The following is a 12,947-nucleotide window of genomic DNA, read 5'->3' on the forward strand; positions in this document are numbered from 1 at the left end:
AACTCGTAGCCGGTCCTGGGTTTGATCTTGGGACCTCATTATGACTGCTATAGTGGATCCCTCTGTACCAAACCATGCACGTTAGCCAGGCCTTGTGTCACTACCGGGCAAACAGATATTATCAGTGTCAGCCAGAATGTCAGACACGCAAAAGGGCCCGCAACAATGGTAGCGCGATCAAGAGGGGTAGTATAAGATCCTAATTGTTTTCTACATTTGCACAATACATCGACTGTACGCAATAATATTAGTAATAATAGCAATTATCAATTGAAACAATGATGATCGTACGAAGGGAAATGAGAAGAATGGGCGTTTGTGTTTTAGAGTGCCAATTAACGATACTTGTAGGCGCGGTACAGCGGCGTTCAGCGCGGAGAACAACACGAGACTGCGACATAAAAGAGGCGCCAAAATATCGGACGATAGGTTGAGATATTACGCACAGCCAATCAAATACAAAGTGATACTGCGCTGAATTATACTGCCAACGTTAAAATAATTCTAACGATCACTAGTCGAACGTGTGGGCGCGAAAAGCAGCAAGGACTACCGCGGGGAAGGCAGCATAGTACCACCGCGATCGCGCGGGAAACCTCCCCCGCGCGATTACTGCTCTCCTCGGCTGCTCCAGTGCAGAGAGCAACCTCGTAACAAAGCGGGGGCGACATTTGGCCGTAAAAGTCCGCTCGACAAAAGGCGCCCACCGCCGGGCCGAATCCGCGTGGTGGCCACTTTGACGTCATCGACGCCGGCCCAACTTGGCCCGACGCCCGCGTCGGGGCGCAACGGTGGCCGGCGCCGCCGCCTGGCGTGCCGCGGCGTTCCCCTCGTGCTGTGTTGGAAAAGCGAACGCGCGGGGACGGTCGCCAGTTCTCGCGTGGAAGTGCTCCGAGCCGGCCGCTCCGAGAGAGCTCGCCTGCTGCTCCGCGTGTGCTCCGAAGGGGGACTGCCTCGTGCAGTGTGTGGTGCCGGCGACAAGGATTTGCCGCGGCGGTGCCTGTGCGACGGTGTGTGATCGGTGCATCTTGGCGGAGCCGTCTTCCGGTCGTTGACTGAACGTTGCTGCGCCGTCGGTCCGAGCGGGGTTCGCCGCTTCGTCTGGAGCCTCGTGACAGTGGATACGGCGTCGGGGTCCTGACTGCGTGAATTAGGGTGAGTGCCTTCTGTCTCACACCTCACGCACCCGACTTCGAACTTTGACTCGGCTTTCAACGAAAAAAAAAAAAAAGACAACCGCGACAGGCAAGCGGGAATCCTTTCTTCGCGTGCAAAACTAGATACGTTCTAAACGGACCATATCCAAACAAAACTTTTGTGACTGCAACGCAGGTTTTTTGCGGCAGGATGCCACAGCGTCGCTTCTGACCACAGCAACCATATGCAAGTCGGTGTCGTCCATGCCACTTGAAAACGTGTCTTGCTCACAGTGTCGGACATTTCGAATAGGCCAATATGAATAAGTATGGAACACATTATAACAGTACTTATCATAATGTATCAACGCGTATCTTCGTTCTACGATGGCGACGCAGCGACAAAGGCACGAACATAAAACGAACACGAACGCATGTTACGTAAGAGGAGCATCAGACCCCTCTAACGTAGCTTTTCGTTCCTCTTCTCAAGCAAACATTTTCGAATTACGGACTCATTTTCAATCATAGCACGGAACAAACACGATAGCGACTCACATCAACAGCTTTGTTTGTCCCAGGAGCGCTTCCGCTTCCTTTCGCCCTCCTAAACGATAACGACAAAACGAACCAAGGTTCGCACGCGGCTCCTCTTGCTTTTCGACATCGAGGAACCACGAAGTGCCATCCGGTCCGCTTCAGTCGGAACAAAAAGCGAAGCTGCGTCATCTCCAGTCTCGGGTGCGCCGTTCGCCGCAGCGCAACCAACCCCCACGCCGCGTCACGTATCGGTCACGCTCTCAGCCGCATCTCGGCTCAATGGGCGCGCACGTGCGCCCAAAAGAGCACGCGCCTCCGTCGCGTACAGTCGCGCGAGCACGCGTTCACGCCGGTGGAGGACATTACCCAAGCTACCCCCCCCCCCCCGAGGGCAGCAACAAAACAGCGCGGGTGGCGCGTGCCCGGCCGACCGTTCGCACCGGCACCATAAAGAGGGCTCAGTTTCGGCAGCTCTCTCGGGGGCCTCCCGCCGACGGCGGGTCGCTCGAAAAGAACACCGCCACGGTTGCGACCCCCGGGCTCTATCGGGATCGACGACGGCGACAAATGACCAGATAAAGCGAACGAGGCAGATACCGCGAAAGAGAAAGCGAGAGGGAGGCCAGGGTCAGACGGGGGCGTTCTTTCTTTGCGCAACCCCCCCTCCCCCCGCTGCGACAGTTGGCGATTGAGTCTGGCTCGCTTCTCAAACAAATCCGCGGTACGATTCGTGGCGGTCGGGGGGAACTCGGGGGCGCCGAGGGTCCAGCGGCACGGGCGATCTGCTCGGCCGGATGGGAAACACGGGAATCGCATCTGGCGTCCCAGCCATCGCACGAGTCGTCCATCTATCCTCGATGTGTGCGTGCGGGCGTGCGCTGGACTGGCGCGGTTTGTGTGCGTGCGTTGAAAGATATAAGAGCATCGCGTCGAACCGTTGAAACGATAAAGTGCGGTCTCTGATCGGGAAATGGCTATGCACTCGGGGTCGTTATGTAACGAGAGTACCACTCTGGGCGCTGCGCTTTCCCTTTTGGTATTGTTACGAATCGTTATTTATAGCTTCGGATAATCTCGGGCACGAATCTTCTTCGAGTAACGTCCGCTTTTTTTTTAAAGAAGTGAAATGAGAAAAGAAAGACGGGTAAGATGCCTAAACAAAATCAAATAGCGTTCAGGCATGGAATAATGTACTCGGCGTCATTTCTTTTCTTTTAATGTTCGATTTTTAGTTACGCAGTTGTTGTTATGATGCTGCTTACAGGTCAGTGAGCCTGGTAGCGGAAGCTAAAGCTTTATAAAGCTAAAATGTGCTTTCGACAACAAACTTGCTACAAAGAAAAACAGCGTGAAAACGATGACAAAGTAAAAGGTAACCAAAGGACACAGTGCTGTGTCCTGTAGGATACCTTGTCCTCGTCCTTTCGCTGTTTTCGTTTTTATTATACCAACTAGTCCAAAGTTCAACGTTAATTGAGAATATACTCTAGTGAAAGAGTCAGTCTAAAAGAATACTGATGAAAATATGTAACAATATCTGTCAAATGAAGAAAAATAAATACACAAACAAAGAGGATTGGATACCAAAGAAGCCGAGCTTTAGTTTACCTCGGTCTTGGGTTTTTTCCATCATGAACAGGCCACAACGTGGTCATAAGTTTGCGACACATAATTAACAAAGCACATGGTAAAAAAAAAAAAAAAACTTAATACACGAGGCACGTGACCAAAAGTAAAAGTGCGCGCATCGCACTCATTCATGTCACTTGTGGTCGTCCTAACGCTAAGCGAGTACCAATTTACATTTTATTCCGATAATAAGAAAAAAAGAAATCTGTATTTTTTCCGGTCAACAATCTTTATACATAAACCATACATCGTAACGACACGTTAAAACAGCGCACAAGCAGAGAGGAAGGGAACACAATGCGCTGTTTTCTGTTGTCTTCCTATTTCGGCTATTTGCTTGTGCGCTGTTTTAATGTGTTGTCATTATACCAACTACATCCACTCACTACACATCTACATACATTAAGCACGTTTCCTGGTCAATCTAATACGTCCCTTGTGCAGATGGGTTCGGTAATGGTTATCGAAAGTCGAAACTATCACAGGAGACGTTTCTTGATCTCCTCCAGACACGCACATGAACATGTGGCAGAGACAAGACCCGCCGGAGAGGAAGCCTCTGGGAACAGAGTCGATAAAAATTATATAAAATAGTGGGCCACTCCATTTTTTTATTTTTTCCCCTAAAACGATTGATCAACATCATGTGTCTCATGACAGAACTAAGCTCATAGTCCATCCTAAAAAAGAAAAAAAGCAAGGGAACAAAACGAAGAAAGGCACTTGAAATATGGGAAGAATCCTATATACGTTCGGACTCGACACTTGCGGGCCATAAAAGTTAAAGAACAAACAAAAAGAAAGAAGAAAAAAATTGCTGCAATGCATTCGACAACGTTGACCTGTCTATATACAGTTCCGAAAAGAGCATTCCATGTGTACCAAAATATCCACCCCTAATGGGTATGTTTTCGCAGCGCCGGTGAGCGCTAAAAATGACCCCGGTCGGCGACGCAAGGCTCGGGACGTATTTAATGAAAGCAAACCTCGCCGTCCGGAATCCCTGTGGGGCACGCATGTCGTACACGGAGCCAGATCGAAGCCGTGTCCAATTATAGAACACAGTTTCCAAAGATGGCTCGATTATAAATCAACCGATAAGTAAAAAACATTGAGCTGCAGCCTTCATTATAACGAAAACAAAACAAAAAAAATCTGGAAGGTAGGCCCAGTAATATCAATATACAAAACAAACTGCCGAGTTATTATTGGTTGGTGCTTACTGGTGCTCTACAACACTTGAAAGGTCGTGAGGCTATAGACCGTTTGCGTTGTGACGGATGCCGTGCTGAAATATGACGTAGATAGGTTGGGCGACAAAAACTAAATAGTTTCAGCATAACTACAGAAAAAAAAAAAATAGGTATAGCCAAGAGAAAAGTAGAACCATTGGCACAAACCCCTTCAATTCTAGCGCCTTCCAATCGGAAAATCAAGTGATTTGCTATTTTGTCCCAACTTAGCTAGGTCAAATTTCAACATGGCCGGCCGCCACGAAAAAGAAGTCTATTCGCGATTTCTGCGAACTATAGGTGGCGCGCTGGTCAGGCGAAATGGCGGACGAAAGGATTTCGTTTTCGTCGTACAGCACGCGAACCCCCAACAATTTCTTGCACTGCAGCGTAAAATCGTGTTACACATGAAAGCAAAGCGATCTTTCGACGGTAGAAACCTTCTTCTAGTCAGTGCGTAGGAATGACACGGCGGAAGCATACAAATAATTGCTGGAAACGATGTTTGTTTTTCTGCTGTCTACGAGAACCGAGCAGCGATAGCAGACGACGGAGTCGAAAGGACCTCCTTTCCTGAGCTTCTCGGCGTTCCCGCTACGCGACGTCGGTTTCGCTGGATTCGCTGAAACACAGAGAGTGAAGTACCAGGAAATGGATACAGTGTGCACTGCTTGTGGAGAGGAGGACGAGACGGCTGAGCACTTGATACTCTACTGTAAAGGGCTTCACCCGATGCCTACCGAAGACAACATAGATTTAATAAAGTCATTGGGTTTTAGAGACAGCGAAGGGAGAGTGGATTTCAAGACTGTAGAGATTACCAAGCAAAGATTAAGTGAATGGTGGCAGAAATCGAGAGAAAACTAGGTATTTTCTTAATCACTGATGGCAAGGGGGTTTCATAGCCGCACTTTCTTCGCACTGCGGAGTGAATATAGATTTCACATTTAAATATTCTAAGCTTAAATGGTAAAACAAAATGGCTAGGTGGCGCAAGTTACCGCCCGATCGAAAGGGCTCAGCCGGATTCATCCATCTATCCATCCATCGCCAATACTGTGTCGCGAATATTTCAAATGTCGAGCAGCCGAACGACAGTTAATAGACCGATCTCACTAAGCGTTCGGCGCATGCGTGACGCAGCCATAACTTTAGTTCATAGGAGCCAGACGGCCGTGCATGCGAGGGCTCGTGCCGTTTCGTGCTCCACACGCACAGAGTTCCAACGAGGTTGTGGCACGTGCAGAAAGATTAAAGTTCCCTCGATGCATTGCGGCAGCGGTGGCGTAGCCAAACTGGCTGGTGAGACCGGTGTATTAGCTTGCGTGTAACGTCATTCGTGGCCATGCCAGTATTCTATGCTGCGCCAGCGTTCGGTTCGCCGTGTTAGCTTCACACCGCAGAGCTTGTAGTCAGAAGAAACCATTAAGCAGAAATAACCGTCAGTACCCAGCGATGTCGACACTTAGAAGCTATTTATAGTAATCACACTCGTCACCCAGGCAAAGAATGCCGAGCCACTGCGCTGTGGGCGGATGCTCGATGCCTGATGTTTCCCAAAAGAAAGCTATTGTGCCTGCTCTGAACGTCTTCCGCAGTTCAGTAGACAAATATTGCAGCACGGAGAAGGAAATTATTGGAAGGGTATATAGACATGCTTACGACTGGTGATTTATCCCCACCATGCGCGTTCCGCGTGGTGTGCGTTGGTACGGCGATGCTGACTCCGATCTGAAGCAGACGTGTGTACGCGTACATAACTGAAATTAATCGAGTACTACTACCCGTTCCTCGTTCAAGTAGAAACCAGTATCACACTGGTGAACATTGTAGATTACCAATTTAGCCAGTGCGGCGCAACGGCTATAGCTTTTTCTTAGAAGTTAATCCCCGGTAGTAGTTAGAGAAGCGTACACTGGTACGATCCAGACCCAAATCCATACGGGTAAGGACGATGTTCTAGCGAGCGCGATAACGATCGCGAAGGAGTTCTGCTGCGCGAGCTTCCGCTACGCGGGTTCCGAGCCGGGATGTGTCAAGAGACGACGAAGTGTTATGGAAGCTAGAAAGCTCGCGTTGGGAGATGGAACAGCTTAATTAAAGTCACGGGGTCCTGGGAAAGTAGAGCCAAGCTCTCCGTATGGTCGCCATTTTTGTCCGTGAAACGAGCAATTTCTCCTTCACCCCACCGTTTTCGGTGAACCAATGTAAATTCGCTGTTGACAGGTAGCTTTATAAAGACGCCTCTTGCATACATCCAGCTTTTGCTATCCAAACACCAGCGAAAGAAGCGTACATCTTCGTACCACATGCTGTGTCGGTGCTTGGAGGCACTGAGATATAAGTTTACTCTTTTAAAATGCGCAAGAAGAACAATGTAATTGTAAGAGATCCATGTAGAAGGGCATGATTGATAAGTCGGTTGCATACACAGTGCCAAAGACGATGATTGGCGAGGAACGCTTCCAGTACGATGATGCTCCATGGTGATCTTGGCACGACTGGTTTAGAACGACCCTCTGAAAGCTTCAAAGATTTGAATGGACCGAGATGGCGGTTTTCATGGCAACGTAGACAGAGCTTTGCAGGTTTTGGTCGTCTGTATGTTAGTGTCCGTTTGTGTCCGGCTTGCAAGTAGGGCAGGCAATGACGCTACTTTCTCAGGATCCAGTGACTTTAGGACAGCTGAGCGACTTCCTTGCCCCTCTTATCGTCTGCCAACGGGGCCAAAGCCACGCGGAACGCAAGTTCGTCTACTTCTTTTGGATTTGTTGTGGTGACGTCAGAACGACCTCGAGTTCTGATTTGCTGTGATTGAAAGATAGTGGGTAAACCTCAAAGCAGCTTGCTTAGAGGTATGCCCACTATCCTAGAATCAAAGCCAATCAGAACTCGAGGTCGTTCTGACGTCACCGCAACCCCTGTGCACGAAGCAGGTGACTTGCTCTCCGCATACGCAATTCCAATGTTTACAAATCCGCAGCCCAGTGTGCATACTCCACAGCCCAGCACGGACATGTTTGTCGCTTTTGAAAGCGAGCAAAGCGCGCGCCCTACGCACCAACACTCAAAATGTCAACCATTTCGTCGTTTACCCTGAGACTGGGTTTTTTTTTAGAAGAGCAGAAGTAACCAAAAAAAAAACAGACAGGTCTCAAACTCAGCTCAGTTTGAGACCTGGCTGTTTTTTCTGTTACTTCTGCTCTTGTAAAAAAAAAAACAGTCTCAGGGTAAACGACGACATGGTTGACTTCCACCAGCTAGCCTGTACTTTGACTCTTTACTCAAAATGTAACCGACCAGAAGCCCTTTCTTTGGAATACTGCGGCAAAACGGACGGCACCTAGCAGGAAAATACTGAACTGGCCGGAACAGGTCCTTTTACGATTTTTGCTTGTCTCTCGTGGCCTCCGTCATCGCATGCTGTCGCTGGTCGGCGCGATTGCCACCGAAAGTAAAACGAGAGAAGTGTGTGGGTCGTGTTCGCAGCAACGAATGCAGCGGCAGCGACCGGGCCGCGGGGAAATCAGTGACTCATAATGGACGTTTTAGGTGCGTCTTGCATCGCATCCAGTGTTGGCGGCAACGCGTTACCTTTTCTGGTAATCGTTGTAACGTACTCGCTTCATTTCCAAGGCGGTAACGGGTAACGTTACTTATTTCGAGTAACGTGTAACGTGGTTACGTAGTATATATAACCTAGAATGCGATACATATACCTAGAATACGTAGAATATGTAACTTAGTTACATATGCTTCCGAAAACTTTAAAAATTTACAGAAACTGTTTTCGTGTTTCTTGGCGCCAAATCATATACATTTCTAAGGATTTTTTTTTTGCTTGTTAGTATTTAGGTGGCACCGTAAAAACGATAAGGTACTTATGTTTAGTTTCTGTATGGGCATCGTTTCTTGAAATATGGCGCTTATGCACACCTGTAACGTCTCAAGAGTAAAACGTGCTAATTCATAATTTTAAAAAAAGTAACGCAAAACGAACGTGCGTTACTTTTTAATTCTAACGGAAGCGGTAACGTATTCCTTTTAGTTCCAGGTAACGTAGGTCGGTAACGCGTTTCCTTTATTTACAAGTAACGAGTAACGTATTTTGTCACTCTTTGTCGGTAACGCCTACAACACTGAATGCTCATCAGGTTGTGTATAGAGAGAACAGTTGTCCCGGTGACTGTCGTCACGGTCGTATCAGTGTGTTCTCACTCTGCACGCGACCTATACAACCGTGTGAAGCGGACAATTTGCATTAATCAACGCTCATCCGCGTGGTAGAAGGCCTGTAGGTAGGTTTTCCATCGCTTCTGCGAAGGAGGCTAAACTTCTGGAAGCTCTCTTATAGGCCAACACACCGCTGCAGGTTTTGAACGTTGGGGACAAAAAATCGAGCAGACCGTTTTTGAAGCCAACGCTAGCCTGCTTCGACCCGAGTGTTGTGCGTTGAGCTGGCACATTACACGGCACGACCTGTTTTCGGCCGCCATAATTGTCGATAGTGGCAACCCACGTGCTCACTTGCAAAGGTGGCGAGGCCCGTCAAGCAGTGGACGACACTGCTTTTTTTGCCACCCTCTGTCTGTGTTTCAAGCTCAAATAGACGCTAATTGATTGATTGATTGATTGATTGCTATAGGTCGTTAAAGTTGCGAATAGGCACCCGTGCGCTCACACATCATGTGCTTCGATGAAAGTGGTGCTCACAGTTTTTCAGAAATGCCAGGGAAACTTGTTTTCCAGTTGCTATACCACACGTGGTCCTCAATCCTTCACGATTAAACAAACATAGCCTTATTTGCTTCTAATAAAGTTTGCAACGATACAATTATTAAAGCTATGTGATGGAATTGACGTGGCCAGCGATAAGCACAGCCATATATTGTTCGACCGTGTTGATGTCTCTTCTCATTCGAACTTCGGCACTCCTGGATCGTGGCGGCCCTTGTTCGGGTGAGGCACGAAGTGGGTGCTGCCATCACTCGTTACTTGGTCATTCAAAAGAGTAACTGAAATGTATTACTGCCTCCGCTTCACTGAGAATAAAATGTCGTAACTCCATTACCGAACAAAGCTAACGCTCGACAATGAACGCTTTGCTCGGTGCTTGAAATTAATTCGAACTCAATTATTAAAACGAAACGGGAAAGGTACGCTGATGCGGTCTTGAGGTATATGGCCAGAGGGACAAATATCGGCGCTAATGGTCTCAATAAGTCGAATAATTAACTAAAATACGCTCATTAACTTTAATTATTGAACGTATGATTCCAATCAGAAGCATATTAAATCGGACAAATTTAGAAGGACTCGAAGCACGGGGAAATCTGGGGATGCCCTGAGTTTATCACTCGTACAAGAGGCACGAGGCTAGTGGTGTCAAAACACGGAGGATATCCTTATCGTCCGCGTTTTCGCGCCCCTGGCATTGTGCTTGTTGCATAGGTGGCAACTTTAGCGCACCCCATGGTTTCCACGTGTGCTTTAGACTCTTCTCAAAATTTACTCGCTTTGTGGTTCTAGATGACGCTCAGTAACTTTTTAATTGGAACCATGTGGCTATTTTTTAATATATAAAAAGTTAATGAACGACGTTTAGTTGATTATTGGACTTATTCTGACGATTAGCCCACTATAATATGTCCCCCTGGTCGTATAACTCACCTGCTCAAACCTCATCAGTGTCCCTTTAACGGCTGGGGTCCAGCTCTGTCCGGATGTGTAGCCCAGCCGACCAGGCTCGGCAGGGGTCCAGATCCGGACGGAGCTCAGGGCAGGAATCTCAGCAGGCGACGATGGCGATAATTACGACTCCCCTTTATTTACACATGTACACGTCAGGATAGCATCGAGCACTGTCTTTACAGCAGCTAGCGGCAGCTGTAAGTCTTGAACTAAATGAGCTCCTTAGTAGCGGTAGTCCGCTCCTTTCAAAGTCTTTCGGTAGCCATATGGTCGGGTGGCAGCCAATCGCGGCGGTACTTCGATCGCCGACGCCTTGTCGGAAGAATCCCCTGTCTAGGTGACGTCGGACGTTCATACACTCTGTTTCGAATGGGTCGTCTTTTCAGGTGTCTTGGGAAGTTGGGGCAGGCTGGACGAGATACTGGCGTAATGTTCGCCGCGTCTGAGGCTCGCTAGGAGGACCTTGCCGGGATATCTCGACTTGAGTTCCAAAAAAGGCAGACATCCGGCCGGTTCGACGCCTCGAAGCATAGAGATCATATATATAGGTCGGTTAGCCACGTTCTTTCGGTGGTGAAAGGTTAGACGACACTTCCTCGTTTGGTGGACTGAAGTTTGCACCATGGATCTCAATCGAGCGATCCCGCTGACTGCTCCCGTGAGCGCAAGATGAGGCGATGAGCCAAGGTTGCTGACGGCTTATTGTCGCCGTTGTTGCCGGTCGCAACAATACTATGACTTACAGAGGGATATACCTATATATATATGGGTGGTTTCATCTCAAATCGTGCAGGCAAAAAGGGTCGAATTTTTAATTTCGATGAAAAAAATATATGTTATGGCGCCGTTTCTAAAAACGTAGTCGCCGCAGACCGCAAGTTCGTCGGATTTTTTGTTCGCGACTTATGAATTCTTAAAGAGGCCGCGGCGAAAAGCAGTGTCTTTCACACCCGTCGTGGGTCGGATGTTTCGCTTCATCTCTCGCCGTGGATTTTCAGACCACATTATATTATCTTTTTTAAAGCACTCTGTGGACACATCTAAAAGGCTCCAATACCATAAAATAATTTTAGGCGTTTTGCTTTTTTTCTGTAAAAATGTCAAAAACGCCCCCTCGGTCAATTGTTGACGAATTTTGACAATTAATTACTGGCGATCTACTTGGGTTACATCAATACTTTTTATGTCCACGGAGAGCCCAAAACACGTTCTTTATACGTATTATAAAATGACTTGGTTGTATGAAATATTCTTTGCGGTACGTTTACGTTAACGTTACGTGAAAACCAAAAAGTACCATTTTTGAAATCGATTTTCTCAAAAAACCCATTTTTTATTTTTTTTATTTTTTGTTCAAATGTCGATATGATAGTTGTCTACGCGAAAATCAAGTCTAGAAAGTGTATATTTTGTTTGTATGTTTTATATTTAAGCATCAATATCGTACAAAAACGTGTTTTTACGGCAAGAAATGGATTTAGAATTGCGCGTCTTCACAAGCTTGGAAATAGTTTTTTTTATTTTTTTCAACGTTCCCACATAAAAATGAAATGCAGTATTTCCACCCTGTTATATTTATTGATTATTTAAATTTTATTATAGGCGGCAAGCTACATCGGAGGAGTTCCAAAAAGAGAAAGCAACACTTCTTAACAGACCAGCAGGTGTCGTAAATTTTTAACGTGTAGGAGTCGACAGACGTCGTATGATCCGGGGCCCTCATTGGCCTGCATGAACGTCCCGCCCTTTCGGAGCCAGCAGATGACCACGACCTTTCGCGCTCGTTGTGTTAGATAGGACGGCCCGTGACAGTAAAGCGAGCAGCGCACCCTGTGTCACGAGGAGTGGAATGGTACGATTGTGTCGTTGACGCGGCGAACAGTGACAGCCACCCAGGAGGAGTCAGTCAGAGTATTGCACAAGGGAAAGCAAAGGAATCGTTGCCTGAAAGGATGAGGACACCACGGCCTTACAATATCGACGGTCAACAACTGTTCTGCCAGCCAAAACAACGCCGCGTGCGCGCTAAAACCGGCGGCGCGGGACAGAAATCCCACAGACGCACACACGAAGATGGGCCGGTTTCGTTAGGGATGTGGGGAAATTTGAAACCATCCATCCGTGCATGCGTGAAACGATACCGCCTGTTTGCCCCAGCTTCGAGCGCCCTATCCTTACCTTGAAACGGCCGTGCTCTCTCTCCCTCTCCGGGGAGATCCGATAGCACCGAAGGGTTATCTATTAAACTTGAGGAAGAAAACGAAAAGGGGCTGTTTAAGTTTAATTATCAACACCAACCCGCTCATTCTGTCCTTATAAAGGGTGATCTCTTTTGGAAACAGCAAAGCCCGGAGACTGACATTAAAACGAGCGTGTTGGTAAGTATACTTGTGTTTGTATTTTGCCAGAGACTAGTTGGGTCGAAGTCAGCCTCCTTGTCAACTATAACCGTTTGTGAAGAGTGGGCTTCTCTCGAGATGAAAAGTCAGCGCCGGCTGACGTGTTCTTTTGAAAAAGAGAAGGGGAAAGAGAAAGTTTGAGTAACTGCAGAAACTACCTCGAAAGCTCCTCTCCCGATATGAAGCTTCAGGCATAGTCTCGGTTACCTTCTCGCGCATCGCCTGCTCGAATCTATTCTTCACTTTCTTTCGCACAGCCAGTGTTCCGCACAGCCGTCGTGAATGTGCGTAATAGAGGGAGGAACAGATTCGAGCATCAT

General features: G+C 47.6%; 1 protein-coding gene across 2 annotated transcripts in view; it reads left to right on the forward strand.

The window, feature by feature from the left end:
- The first annotated feature begins 758 nt into the window (after nucleotides 1-758).
- The window catches only part of LOC8036317 (toll-like receptor Tollo), a 229,181-nt gene continuing 216,992 nt past the window's right edge, over nucleotides 759-12,947 (forward strand). The window contains exon 1 of one of the 2 annotated variants that reach the window (XM_040221679.3): nucleotides 759-1,155. The gene's annotated coding sequence lies outside the window, so the exon portion shown is untranslated. The remainder of the gene's footprint in view (nucleotides 1,156-12,947) is intronic. The other variant, XM_040505012.2, reaches the window with a different exon arrangement.

Source organism: Ixodes scapularis, unplaced genomic scaffold (genome assembly GCF_016920785.2).
Source record: "Ixodes scapularis isolate PalLabHiFi unplaced genomic scaffold, ASM1692078v2 PGA_scaffold2__306_contigs__length_199485367, whole genome shotgun sequence".
NCBI lineage: Eukaryota > Metazoa > Arthropoda > Arachnida > Ixodida > Ixodidae > Ixodes > Ixodes scapularis.